The sequence below is a fragment of the Schistocerca nitens genome, chromosome 6 (genome assembly GCF_023898315.1).
Source record: "Schistocerca nitens isolate TAMUIC-IGC-003100 chromosome 6, iqSchNite1.1, whole genome shotgun sequence".
In the NCBI taxonomy this organism is placed as follows: Eukaryota; Metazoa; Arthropoda; class Insecta; order Orthoptera; family Acrididae; genus Schistocerca; species Schistocerca nitens.
In genome coordinates, this window is record NC_064619.1 from 72,762,879 (window position 1) to 72,777,874 (window position 14,996).

Genomic DNA, 14,996 nt, shown 5'->3' on the forward strand with positions numbered 1-14,996 from the left:
CCCAATGGACAGAGCACAGCCATAACGTGGCTTTCTCATTTTAAAGAGAGTCATTTTGACATTAGTTACTCTCCATGTTCAGGAAGACCTTCTGGGTTTGATGAAGATAGTTTATATGTATTAATCCACAATGATCCACATCAGTGTTCTCGAGAACTGGCAAATTTGATGACTGTGATCATTCCACCATGCATGCACACCACATTTGCATGCAATGGGCAAAGTTCAAAAATCGGGTGTATGGACACTGCATGCTCTAAGCCACAATCACAAAAGTCAGCAGGTGGCCATATGTGCATCTCTGCTTGCTCATCGTCAATTGGCTCATGAACAATGCTGACCATTCCTATTCTGTATCATTACTGGTGATGAGAAATAGTGCCTTTATGTTAACATATGGAAAATAAAGGAATTTGTTCACCCCAAAGGACCAACTCCCTGTACAAAGATCTGTGTGCATCCACAAAAGATAATGTTATGCATCTGGTGGAACGATGACGGTGTGGTGTACAGTGAATTGCTTCTCGGAGGTTTTACCATTACTACTATATTTATTGTTAACAACTGAGATGTCTTACAGATGCAGTACAAGAACAATGAGCAGGAACACTGTGTAAAGCAATGCTACTCCACAATAACACCCACCTGCATTATGCTAGACTGTCAAAAATCATTATACACAAGTTATGTTGGGAAGTTCTTCCACACCCGCCTGTTGACTTGATCTTGCACCCTCCGATTTTCACCTTTTCTGCTCTCTATCAACCATCCTTTTAGGATTTCCTTTCCAGATGAAAATGCACTCTGAACACAGATGTATGAGTTCTTCGCCTCAAAACTACATGATTTCTAAAATCATGGAATTGAAAAGTTACCAGCATTGACAGACAGTTGTAAATAGTGAAGAAGAATATATTATTGATGATTAAAGTCTGATGTGTTTAATAAACGTACGGAAAAATGCTACGGACATATGCACCAACCTAATATATGTATGTAGTTGAGAAAAGTTAAAAAATAAGATGAAATAAAGTTGTATGGAAAATATAGTAAATATTAAAATTTATGGTGAGGTGAGATTAAATTTTATGTTTTAAATTTCCTTTTATTGTGTAGATAATTTCTGATTGGTGATTAACTGAATGTGGCTGATGCTATGAAGTAACTTTTTGTTCTGAAGATCTGTTTATTCATTAAGCAGTGTGTCAGGTTAACTTTTTAAATGACTGATACTTTCAATTTCTTCTGAGATATTTATTTGCTTCTCTTCCTTGGTATAATGCTAAGTCAACAAATAAATGGAAAATGCCACCTTCTTTTTAATAAATTCATTGCTGTGGTACCCGCTATGAAGAAAATGTATGTTAATTAGTAAGTTAGAGAGTTACTTGTTCCATAGAACACACCCACAATAAACGTTATGTGGAATGTGTCAACAGAACAAACATAGAACACGTAAACTGCTCAACCAGAACTTATGACCACTGACCTACTATCAATATAAACCCATCCAGGCAATAGTAGCATCACCTGGCAATGAATGACTGCTAGTCAGACACACGCATAGTGCATGTAGTATCAGTGAGTGTGCTGTCTGTGTGTAGAATGGGGAAGGCGCACAATCTATCTAAGTTTGAGGAAGGGCAGGTTGTGATGGCCTGGAGGCTCGACACAAACATTTCAGAAACTGCATGACTTGTCGGGTGTTTGAGGCATGCTGTGGTGAGTGTCTTCAACATGTGGTGAAACCACGTCCAAACTTCGGGGGGTAGGGCGGCCACCCTTCATTGCAGATGTTGGACGTTGAAGGCCAGGTAGACTGGTAAAACAGGACAAGCTGCTAACTGTGGCAGAACTAACATCAGATCTTAATGCTGGACAGAGTACAAGTGCGTCTGAACACAGTGCACCGAAGATCCTAACAATAGGCCTCTGCAGCTGATGACCCATGCATGTACCATTGAAAACATCACAACATCGTCAACTAAGACTAAAAATGGGCATGTGACCATCGGCTACTGAAATTTTCATTCTCAATTGTTTATTAATCCACAGTAATATGGCATCATCTGTGGGCACCTGTAAGTGTGCGTCCGGTGCTTTTAAATTACAAAAGAAAATAGCGAGGCTAATATGCTACAAGGCTCCTAGAGGTTATCGTAGACTCAGGTTTAGAAGACTTCAAATTATGACTTTATTGTAATTATTTATTATACAGCACACGAAGCCACATCGAGGGGATCTATCACAGCTGCTGAAAGTGCAATTAGCTTTAAAACTACAATGCTTGAAACAAATATGACCTAACATCATTCCATTGTAAATACACAACACAAAACTGCTTTCTGTACAAATCAGTTAAATCATTCATTATTTAGTGCCGCTATCCAGTTTTAGAGAAATGTGTAAGGAAGATGCCGCGAAGTGTTGCAGTAGCAACCGTTGGCCAGTACTACAGTGTTGTCACATGTAGGTTGGGATAACATATGTTAAAAAGGATTGGAAGGCGGACCAGCTGTGCTTGGCAAAACTTCCATTAAGTATCGATAATAACCGAAGTAGGCTGTATGCTATCACCATACCAGGGAAAGATACATGTTGTGAACTACTTAACCAGGGGCTCAGTAATAGTGCAGCAAATTCACCTCACAGCCATATAAATAAATGTGAATTTTGGGGCAGATTCATTCGGAGTCTAGCAGCACTGCCATGACACTTGTTCCTTGAGATGACTGGGCACCACCAGCTACAATCATTGGTTTGAGATTGAACTGGGCCTGCCACCTCGTGTGCTGGGTCTCCTTGTGCAACTTGGTGTCACAATGCCACTGACATGCCATTGACAGACTCCTGCCAGAGGGCAGCAGGTCATGTTCCATGCACAGCAGTCTTGACCCGCCTCTACGGTGGACATGATTGGGGCCCGCGTCACAGGGTGTGAGGCTATTCCACAGCGGAACGAGCGGATCGCTATCACAGCGAAAGTAGGAGAGCATCACTGGTGTCAAAGCTGTGGCCTACTGACAGGCAGCCAGCCGTTGCTTGGCTCAACATTAGCATCACAGGGTGCCTACACTTGCGCCTCTTCACTGGAGTGGAAGCCAACCGCCTGTGAGTCAATGCCGGCCAGGGTTGCCAGAGTGGGGCATGTCTGCCTCACATTACTAACAATGTAACATGTATTTGAAGTTGAGTAAAAGATTTCTCTTGACCACCAGTGTGTCACTGGCCCATCGGTCCATCACTCCACCACTTACGTTAACAAGTACTGTCTGCACTCCACAGTTATCATACCTTGGCATCAAGTAGTTTGCAGTTCATAAAGTCAAAGTGAAAAGTCATTTTAAAAAATGGAATTGGGTGCTTGTGAAGTAGATCAATTTTCACTGAGTGCCTTCTGCGCTCCACAGAGTAATGTCCACAGCAGGATCTTCAAGCCCGTGACACTGTTTGATGGTAGGGAGGGAGAAATAGTGCCTACAACTGTCATCCATGGATGAAGGTTACGACACAACTACTGCAGGAGTGCAGTTTCATCAATATATGGTGGGGGTAAGTAGGGTAGTGAGAAGCTGGAAAAGTGGTATGTTTAAAGGTCCCCCCCCCCCCCCCCTGTTTGTGTTTATGTAATTGATAAGAGGTAATCGTGTCATTTTCAGTAGCACAGGGAGCAGAGTTTTCAATACTGTTAGGGGCTACACAGTGAAGTGCTGAGAATTTTAAGAGACGAAGTAGATCAGTGTTGAGCAAGCAAAGCAAAGCGGTCTTACAGAGCAGAAGCACTTGATGCTGAGGTGAAGGAAATAGCTTATCTCAAAACTTCTGAGTGCAGAGAGAGCACGATACCTAGTGATATCTGGTTGATTGAAAACAGGCCTTGGGATGTGAGGAACATGTTGATTATGAGTCAGATATAAAGAAGGGAAAGTAAGGAGGGAGAAGGAGGAAGCTGGAAGGTGAAGGAGCAGGCTTCTGGATAGTATACCTTTTCCTGCAGGACAGCCAACTAACACTGATGTAGCGAAACCTGTTGATCCTTTGAAGAGCAGCGTAGAATGTTGTGAAAAGGTGGACGATCATTTGAATGTGAACACTAAAATAATTGTATAGTGTGTAGTAATACAAATAATTGAGAAGTTACATGTGGTGCAGAGTAATGATGTAGTTGAAATTAAGGAGAGTAAGTAAGGAGTACCAGCTCTAATACCAAGTGGAATTGTGGAGTCTCAGGTAGTGGGAATGAGTGTGGGATGCAGTGCTGAGTGCAGCAAAAGACTGCAGATGATGATGTTATTTTAATAGATACTACAGGGAATGGGCAAAAAGTTGTTGATAGTTGTGTTGCAGATGTTATGGCAGAAATGACACTGGCACATAGATTTTCTCAGAAGAAAGGTGAATAGAGGAAAAGGAAGAGGAGACGAGTTTGTAGAGCAAGTGATCAATTTGAAAGGGCTTAATCTGTTGCAGAAGGTATGCCAGAGTTCAAAATGTAGCATGAGCACAAGTTCTGCATCACAATCTTGCAGGGCAAGTGGCTGAAGTGTACAGTGAGCTGTTTACAGCACAGACAAAGACAGATATGCACCGTGGGTACGAAGTGGGTGATGTGTACAACATGAGTGTGAAAGTAAACATTCTGACTAAATATCATGTCAAAGTTAACCTTTGAAAATAATCAATACTTGAAAATATAATGTAATTGGATAGGTAAACAATCTACTCACCAAGCAGTGGCAAGAGAAAACTTATATATAAATGCTAAATAAATGTGCAAGCTTTTGAAGCCAATGGCACCTTCTCCTTCCAGAATGGTCGAAGGAGAAGAAAGAGAGAGGGGTGAAGCAAAAGAACTGGCAAGGTTTAGGAAATGGGGAGAGTCCAGAAAAGTCACCCAGCACCCCAAGTCATGGGAGACTTACTGTCCAGGATGAGAAGGGAAGACTGATTGTTGGGGACTGCACGAGACAAGATTTGAAAACTTGAGAGCTTATAGATGGAATATAGGGTAATAAGCAAGACAGAGATTACTGACAAAATATCATGCAAGATTTGTTAAAAGCAGAAAGCTAAGTGTGTTGTATGGGTTAGATGTGGAGGATGGGAAAAAATAGACAGGTCAGAAAATAAAAGATATAGAAAACTAAAAGGCAGTGAAGAAAGGAATAATAATTCTGAAGAAATGCAGAGGCCGACGAAATTAATGTAAATTAAGACCGGGTGGATAGTGAGAACCAAAGACATGTTGTAATGCTAGTTGTTACCTGTGGAGTTCTGAGAAACTTTTGCCTTGGTGAGTAATCCAGATGGCATGTGTGGGGAAACAGGCACTGAGATCATGACTGTCATGTTGTAGAGCATGCAATGCAACACAATATTGTGTGTTGTCAGTATACAGCCTCTGTCTATGTCCTTTTATGCTAACTGGTAGCTTGGTGGTAGTCATACCAGTGTCAGAGACCAAACAGTGTTTACATAACTGCTCGTACATAATATGGGTTGTTTCACAGGTGGCTCTCCCTTTGATAGGGTATGTTTTGTCAGTAACAGGACTCGAATAGGTGATGGTAGGAGGGTGCATAGGACAATTCTTACAGCAGGGTCAGTCGCTGGGATAGAAGCCATTAGGGTAGGAAAATGGGTGCCGAAGGAGAATAGTGTCTGACCAGGATATTGCAGAGATTGGAGAGGTCCCGAAAACCTATTCTAAGTGTGGTGGACAGAATGTCAGATAGAATGCACCTCATCTATGGGTATGATTTTAGGAAGTCTTAGCCTTGTCGAAGTAGCTGATTGTTACATTCAAGACCAGGATAATACTGAGTGACAAGAACTATACTCCTAAGTTGTTTTTTAAAGGGATCAGCAGTACCAGGATTGAATGTGATGGCCTTGGAAATCTGCTTTTGAACTGGGATGATGGAGTCATTATGTCCAATGAAGCTGAAGTCAGAATTGTGGTGTTTTGCATAAGGAATCTGTGCCTGAACAAGTACCTTTGGCTTGAATGTAAAGGCTATATGGGAAGGAAAGCTTGACGTGGAAAGGATGGGAACTTTCAAAATGTAATTATCATCATTTGTTATTAGGTTTAATGTGAACATAAGCATGTAGCTGACCCTCGGTGAGGATGCCCTTTTAAAGGTTTTGGAATCCTTATGTACATTCTCCCAATTAAATTTCATGTTATCCTATTCCATATCGCATGCCACTTTCTATGATGTTTACCTCATCCTCACGGAGAATCAGCTACTCTTCTCTTCATCTTAAACCTACTAACATATGACAGCTCTTACATTTATATCAATAAGACATTGATTGTGTTGTAAAGATATATCTTCATATTAATAATGTATTGACCCTTGTAATGACTCAGATGACCTCTGAGTGTCATGTCCAGACACAAGATAAGGGCAGACAGGGGGTTTGAGGTCAGTCTGCAATTTCCAAGCAGTGAGGAGCAAATGCAGAAAGACAGATTCCCAGTGAAGGCAGGATGATGACTTGGATCAGCACCAAACACTGTCACAGGACACCTACGAGAGGCGTTGGTTCTGGGACTCAACAGGACGCTTGCAGCAGGAGACTCATGGAATTCAGGAGTCTGATTAACACTATTTGTTAGCGATCAGATTAACTACTACACTGAAGGCTAATTCTAAACATTAGAAAAAGCTAAGGAGGCAACTGATTGCTCAACAGTCTCTGAATCCAGGGGTATGGGTGCTAACAGAAGTAGAGAACACTAGCAGCATGTTAAGTATAAATTTGAGAGTAGCAGACATGTCAGAGCTTACTGAGGCTGGCCATGAGCACTCCAGCGATCTGATGGGAAACTCTCTCTAAATAGAAAAAGTTGGGCTCTTCAGGAATCACGGTGGCGCACTATTTCTTGCGTCCTTTAGTTGACCCATCAACTCACCAGCACTTAACAAGCTTCTAGGCAGTGGATGGAGTTACCAGGTAATTCTCTGAGGTAAAACTTCTCCCCTGAGACAGATGCCCAGAGCATCTGCTACTTGTAGGGCTCTAGTATAGGTTCTGTATTATTGTATTACTCTGAGAGCTCTGTATTACTATTTAGCTCCGGTAACCTAAATGCTACCACTTTTCTCTGCTCTCTGCATTGTGTCTCTCATTTCATACCTTAGAGTGCCATTAATGGGTCCCAACAGCCTTAAGTGTAACAATGCACAAGTCATTAAGTCATCAGTATATGACACGAGATCTGTGTAATAATAAATATTAATTTATTGGTTAAGTAATTGTTTTTTAATTCTTCACAGCAATCTTTTTAAATGTTGTATTCCTCTTGATTACAATTGAGCGCATTCTAGAAACTGATTTTCAATTCAAACAGTAGAAAGTCCAGGATGGTATAATGACAATATTATGAAAAGGATAGATTACTTCTCACCATATAGAGGAGACGCTGAGTCATAGCCTGGCACAAAGAAAAGACTGCTATACATTTAAGCTTTTGGCTGAAAGGTCCTCTTCTTAATTGATAACACATTCACACAAGCACAAGTCACACACATGACCACAGTCTCTGGCAGCTGAGGCTGGACTGCAGACTGCAACAGTTCTTTGTGGGAGAAACAATTTGGCATGGGTTGTGGGGGTAAGGAGAGGGATGGGGAGGTGTAATGCTGCTTGTGGGAGCATGTAGTGACATGGAGGAGATGGGGTTGGATTGCAAGGTGTAGCTGGGAGGTTTGAGGGTTGAGGGAGTGGGGATGGGGAGCAGAAAACGCAAGAAGTAGAGAAGAAAGGGAAAAAAACACTGGTGGATCAGAAGGCTATGTAGTGCTGGACAGGGAGCAGAGAAGGGGTTTGGTAGGTAGAGGACAGGGACTAGCAAAGTTTGAGGTCAAGGAGGTTATGGGAATGTAAGATATTTTGCATGGAGGCTAGCTAGTTGTGCAATTCAGAAAAGCTGGTGTTGTTAGCTATGATTCAGAATTGCATAGGTGGAAACTCTCCCTACAATAGATCCTGTGTTCATGTACACAACTTAGCCTCAACATTCAGTAGTCCCTGTCCTTCACCTACCTATCCCTGCTCCCTGTCCAGCACTACACAGCCTTTTATTCCTCCACCAATGCACCTGCCCTACCCTATCCTCACCACACCCCTGCATGCTCCCACAAGCAGCTCCCCCTGCGGGTCTGCGGATTAGAATAGGCCCGAGGTATTCCTGCCTGTCGTAAGAGGCGACTAAAAGGAGTTGCACACGTTTCAGTCTTTATGTGATGGTCCCCTGTAGGGTTTGACCTCCATTTTCCAAAATTTTCCCAAAGAGCGAGCCAATTGGCGAAGGGCACCTTACATGGTGCATAGTGCCTTGAGATCTTTAGCCCACTTTCTCTTCGTCGCATTGCATTCCATCTCATTCTACATCTCTTGGGTGAGGACACCTTCCTGGGTGCAAGTTCCACCATGCACTATACAGTGTCACTTTCTGCGCCGACGATGACCATGGACGTCTTTGCACCTCATGTCCAGCACAATAGCCAGTCCATTGTGGTGGGGCCGCCATGTACCCTGCTGGTTGTAGCCCTCTGACAACACAGTGATCACTCTGCTGATGCCTGCACCATTAACTCCCCACGTATGCCAAGGAGTAGATGCTGGACATCCTGGGGCATTGGGACTCCCAGCAGTGGCCATCCTGCCAGGAGGCCTTTGCTGCAGCTGGGTGGCACCCGTAGGGAGGCCCCCTGGTCGGAGTGGGTGGCATCAGGGCGGATGATGTGCGAAGAAGCGTACCACGTCATCACTTGCTGGTGGTTAAACACCAGCAGTCTCTAAGCGTTCCAGGTCTCAGTATAATGCAAGAAAATTTGACGCTAAATCCTTCCCCTCCCTGGCGATACCATGGGAGGAACACCAGGCTATGGCTGGCAGCGAACCTTATTCAACCCGGTACCTCATATGTACTTTGTTTTGATGAAGCCATGGTTTTTTGTATATCATTTAGAGGACAAGTTTGGGGAGTTGAAGGGCTTGTCCAAAGTGAGATCTGAGTCAGTCTTGATCAAAACAGCATCCTCTGCCCAGTCACTCACTTTACTCGCTTGTAACAAGTTGGGGGATGTTTCTGTTACCATCACGCCACATAAGAGCTTAAATATTGTCCAGGGTATTATCTTCCACAGGGACCTTCTTTTGCAGTCTGACGATGAGCTGCGCACCAATTTAGAGCAGTGAGGTGTTCATTTCATGCAGCACGTCCATTTAGGTCTGAGAGATAATCAGGTTGCCACCAGTGCCTTCATCTTGGCCTTCAAGGGTGACACCTTACCCGAGAAGGTCAAGGTGATGGTATTCCGCTGTGATGTCAAACCATATATCCCTACCCCGATGCGGTGCTTTAAGTGCTGGAAGTTCAGCCATATGTCTTCCCGCTGTACTTCCAACATCACATGTCTAGGTTGTGGACGTCCATCACATCCCAATAATCCATGTATCCCACCTGCCATCTCTGTCAACTGCAGAGAGCATCATTCACCTTGCTCGCCAGACTGCAGGATTTTACAGAAAGACAGGAAAATCATGGAATAAAAGACTCTGGACCAACTGACCTACACTGAGCCTAAGAGAAAATATGAGCGCCTACGTCCTGTGGCTACGACTACCTCATACGCCGCCCGTATGAAAGCAGTTGTAGCCCCATCAGTACCGCGAATTCCAGTCGGCTCTCAGAGCCAAAAGGCTACACCTGCCCCCCCCCTTGATGTTGGGGGCCACTCCCCCCCTCCTGTTGCTACTGCACCACCTACCTCAGAAGCACAGCCCCCCCCCCCCCCCTCCCAAACCATCGGGGACACCAGTCCCCACTTCTCAGCCAGAGAAGTGTAAGGTCGCTTCGGCTCCTCTCACCAGGAAGGGGTCTCTTGGGTCACTCCCTTCCCAGGTTTCTGCTAATGGGAAAGATGACACCCGCCAGTGGCTGAAGTGCCCAAAGGCAACTGGTCGTAGGGCTTCACGATCATACTCAGTCCTGGAGACTGAATCAGTGAAGCCCTCCCAGCCAGAGAAACCCAAGGAGCAGTGAGAAAAGTCCAAAAAATAAGACCCCTAAGGACAACAACAACAACAACAACAAAAGAGTAGAAACTAAAGAAATGAATTAAAATTTGTGCCACGGCTGGGACTTTAACCCAGGTCTCCTACTTACTAGGCAGATGCGCCATCCCCTACATCACCCAGGCAGCACAGCTGCTGGACTACACTAGTCAAATGCCCCTCCAACACAAACTTCAACTTCAACTTTAATTCATTTCTTCAGCTTCTTGCTTTATCGAAGATAAAGTGGAGACTCAGCATATCTCCAGAAAATTGTAATTCCATCAGATCAATAGATCACCCACAGCTGAGGTATACACAGCATTCCCCCCATTAGTACAAAGCTGAGGTCCTATTCCAGTATCAGAGAGTCCTGGCAATACTGATGGTTTAAAAAGGGAATATCAAGAGGGGCCGGCCTTGGGACAAATTTTACTTCATTTTTTTCAGCTTTTATCTGCTATGGACTGCAGGCAGTGGCAAGCATGGAATTACATGGGCCCTCTACATTCCTAATAAATAGGAGGTATAAAAACACTTAATTAAAAATGAATATTATGAAAAGGATAGATAACTACTTAGCATGTAGAGGAGACGCTATGTCACCGACAGGCACAATGAAAAGACAGCTATACATTTAAGCTTTTGACTGAAAGGCTGTCTTCTGAATTAGAAAACACAAACACAAGTCTCATACACATGACAATAGTTTCTGGCTACTGAGGCTGGACTGCAGACTGCATCAGTGCTTCATGGGAGCAAAAATTTGTCGTGGTTGGTAGAGGTAAGGAGGGGTCTTGAGCAGAGAAGGGAGGTGTAATGCTGCTTGTGGGATTGGTTGGTTTAAAAGAGGGGAGGGGAGGGGGGAAGGGACCAAACTACGAGGTCATCAGTCCCTTGTTCCGAAGGAAACAATGCCACAAGGGTGAGAATAAGACAAAGAGACTTATAATACAAAACAGAATGAAAGGAAAAACCACAACGACTGAAGGGCAACAAAAACTTAAATGGGCAAAAGGGGACAAGAAAACGACAAAGACACAAGAAACAGGCGGAAGAGGTTAAAACAAGAAAGCAGGTTACCATGGCTGGCTGACCTTGAGGATAAAAAGGAAAAGCCAGCCACTCTGCTACACATTAAAACCTCCATCCCCAAAGCACTAGGGTGGAGGACACACAGGGACAAAGGACATGTGCTAAAACTTAGAGCAAATGATAAAACTCACCCTCACAAATAAAACTTAAAACTAAAGCTGCTGTTGAGGCACCAAAGGTAGGGTGCTGGGAAAGTTTAAAGTCTGCCGCAGAGTGGCTAAAGGTGGGCAGACCAGCAAGAGATGGACAACCATCATTCATGAGCCACAGCGACACCAAGGTGGGTCCTTGCGATGGAGGAGATAACCATGCGTCAGCCACGTATGGCCAATGGGGAGCTGACACAGAACCACAGAGTCCCTGCGAGAGGTGTGCACGGAGGTCTTCCACACATTTGTAGTTTCCTTAATGGCACGCAGCTTGTTGTGCGTACTGAGGTTATGCCATTCCGTCTCCCAAAGCTGCAAAACCTTGCGGTGTGATACTGAATGCGGGTCAGTTTGAGAGAAGCCGATCTCCATAAGCGGTTTCCCCATAGCCTCTTTGGCCAGCCTGTTGGCAATTTTGTTGCATGGGATTCTGACGTGACCAGGGGTCCAGACAAATACCACTGAATGACTGGACTGCTCCAGGGCATAGATGGACTCCTGGAAGGTCACTACCAAAGGATGGCAAGGGTAGCACTGGTCGACAGCTTGTAGGCTGCTCAAGGAGTCAGTACACAGGAGAAATGACTCGCCTGGGCATGAGCGGACATGCTCAAGAGCACGAAATATGGCAGCCAGCTCTGCAATGAAAACACTACAGCCATCTGGTAAGGAGTGCTGTTCTATATGTCCTCCATGAACATACACAAAGCCAATGTGACCATCAGCCATTGAGCCATCGATGTAAACCACTTCACAGCCCCAGTACATGTCGAGAATCGAGAGGAAGTGACAGCGGAGAGTAGCAGGGTTAACTGAGTCCTTAGGGCCATGTGAAAGGTCCAGGCGAAGCCGCAGCCTAGGTGTACACCATGGAGGTGTTCATAAATGAACCCCAAGTATATGTGGTAAAGGCAAGGACTCCAGTTCAGAGAGAATGGATCACACATAAACTGGAATTGTAAGCCCTGACCTGGGCTGCCGATGAGGCAGATGAGCCGCCACGGGCAGGGAAAGGAGACGGTAATTTGGAGAGAGAACTACAAACATGTGCAACGTAACTGGAGAGCAATTGCGCATGCCTAACCTGCAATGAAGGGACTCCGGCCGCCACCAGGACACTGGTCACCGGACCCATCCTAAAAGCTCCTGTCACTAGGCAAACGCCACAGTGGTGCACCAGGCCGAGTAAATGCAACGCTGAGGGTGCCACCGAACCATAAATCACACTCCCATAGTCAAGGCAGGATTGAACAAGGGTTCTGTAGATCTGCCGCAGCGTAGAGCGATCTGCATCCCAGTTGAGGTTGCTCAGGCGGCAGAGGGCATTGAGGTGCTGCCAGCACTTCTGCTTAAGCTGACGGAGGTGAGGAAGCCAAGTCAATCATGCACTGAAAACCAGTCCTAAGAATCGATATGTCTCCACTACAGGGAGGTGATCGACATTAAGGTAAAGTTCTGGTTCCAGATGAACGGTACAACACTGACAGAAGTGCATAACACACGACTTTGTAGCTGAAAACTGGAAACCGTGCACTAGAGCCCATGACTGCGCCTTGTGGATGGCTTCCTGTAGGCGTCGCTCAACAACACCAGTACTGGTGGAGCAGTACGAAATGTAGAAGTCATCTGCATACAGAGACGGACTGCCCTACAGCTGCTGCTAGACCATTATTGGCCACTAAAAATAGAGATACATTCAATATGGAGCCCTGTGGGACCCCATTCTCCTGGATATGGGGGGAACTATGGGAGGCACCAACTTGGGAAGTACGAAGTGACAGGAAATTGGATAAAAACTGGGAGCGGGCCTTGGAGACCCCACTCGTATAATGTGGCGAGATTATGATGTCACCAGTCATACACTTTTCGTAAATCAAGAAAGACAGCACCAGGTGTTGTCATCTGGAAAAGGCTGTTTAGATGGTAGACTTAAGGGACACAAGATTATCAGTGGTAGACTGACCCCGGCAGAAGCCACCCTGACATGGAGCCAGTAGGCCATGTGCCTCCAGGACCCAACCCAACCGCCGACACACCATACATTCCAGCAGCTTACAAAGAACGTTGGTGAGGCTGATGGGCTGATAGCTTCTTCTGTAGCACCACATTTCGAAAGCTTCTATTCTCTTCTTGTCCAAACTAGTTATCGTCCGTGTTTCACTTCCATACATGGCTACACTCCATACGTATACTTTCAGAAATGGCTTCCTGACACTTAAATCTATACTCGATGTTAACAAATTTCTCTGCTTCAGAAACGCTTTCCTTGCCATTGCCAGTCTACATTTTATATCCTCTCTACTTCGACCATCATCAGTTATTTTGCTCCCCAAATAGCAAAACTCCTTTACTACTTAAAGTGTCTCATTTCCTAATCTAATTCCCACAGCATCACCCGACTTAATTTGACTACATTCGATTATCCTCGTTTTGCTTTTGTTGATGTTCATCTTATATCTTCCTTTCAAGACACTGTCCATGCCGTTCAACTGCTCTTCCAAGTCCTTTGCTGTCTCTGACAGAATTACACTGTCATCGGCAAACCTCAAGAGTTTTTATTTCTTCTCCATGGATTTTAATACCTACTCCGAATTTTTCTTTTGTTTCCTGTACTGCTTGCTCAATATACAGATTGAACAACATCGGGGAGAGGCTACAACCCTGTCTCACTCTCTTCCCAACCACTGCTTCCCTTTCATGTCCCTCGACTCTTATAACTGCCATTTGGTTTCTGTACAAATTGTAAATAGCCTTTCGCTCCCTGTATTTTACCCCTGCCGCCTTCAGAATTTGAAAGCGAGTATTACAGTCAACATTGTCAAAAGACTTTCTCTAAGTCTACAAATGCTAGAAACATAGGTTTGCCTTTTCTTAATCTAGCTTCTAAAATAAGTCGTAGGGTCAGTATTGCCTCACGTGTACAACATTTCTACAGAATCCAAACTGATCTTCCTCAAGGTCGGCTTCTACCAGTTTTTCCATTGGTCTGTCAAGAATTCGTGTTACTATTTTGCAGCCGTGGCTTATTAAACTGATAGTTCGGTAATTTTCACATCTGTCAACGCCTGCTTTCTTTGGGATTGGAATTATTATATTCTTCTTGAAGTCTGAGGGTATTTCACCTGTCTCATACATTTTGCTCACCAGATGGTAGAGTTTTGTTTGGACTGGCTCTCCCAAGGCTGTCAGTAGTTCTAATGGAATGTTGTCTACTCCCAGGGCCTTGTTTCGACTTAGGTCTTTCAGTGCTCTATCAAACTCTTCACGCAGTATCATATCTCCCATTTCATCTTCATCTACATCCTCTTCCATTTCCATAATATTGGCCTCAAGTACATCACCCTTGTATAGACCATCTATATACTCCTTCCACCTTTCTGCTTTCTCTTCTTTGCTTAGAACTGGGTTTCCACCTGAGCTCTTGATATTCATACAAATGGTTCTCTTTGCTCCAAAGGTCTCTTTAATTTTCCTGTAGGCAGTATCTATCTTACCCCTAGTGAGATAAGCCTCTACATCCTTACATTTGTCCTCTAGCCATGCCTGCTTAGCTATTTTGCACTCCCTGTCGATCACATTTTTGAGACGTTTGTATTCCTTCTTGCCTGCTTCATTTACTGCATTTTTATATTTTCTCCTTTCGTCAATTAAGTTCAATATTTCTTCTGTCACCCAAGGATT

The 14,996-nt window shown here is 44.4% G+C and overlaps 1 protein-coding gene across 1 annotated transcript in view; it reads left to right on the forward strand.

The window, feature by feature from the left end:
* LOC126262318 (zinc finger protein 532-like) overlaps nt 1–14,996 on the forward strand; it is a 79,599-nt gene that overhangs the window by 44,409 nt on the left and 20,194 nt on the right. The window lies entirely within an intron of this gene.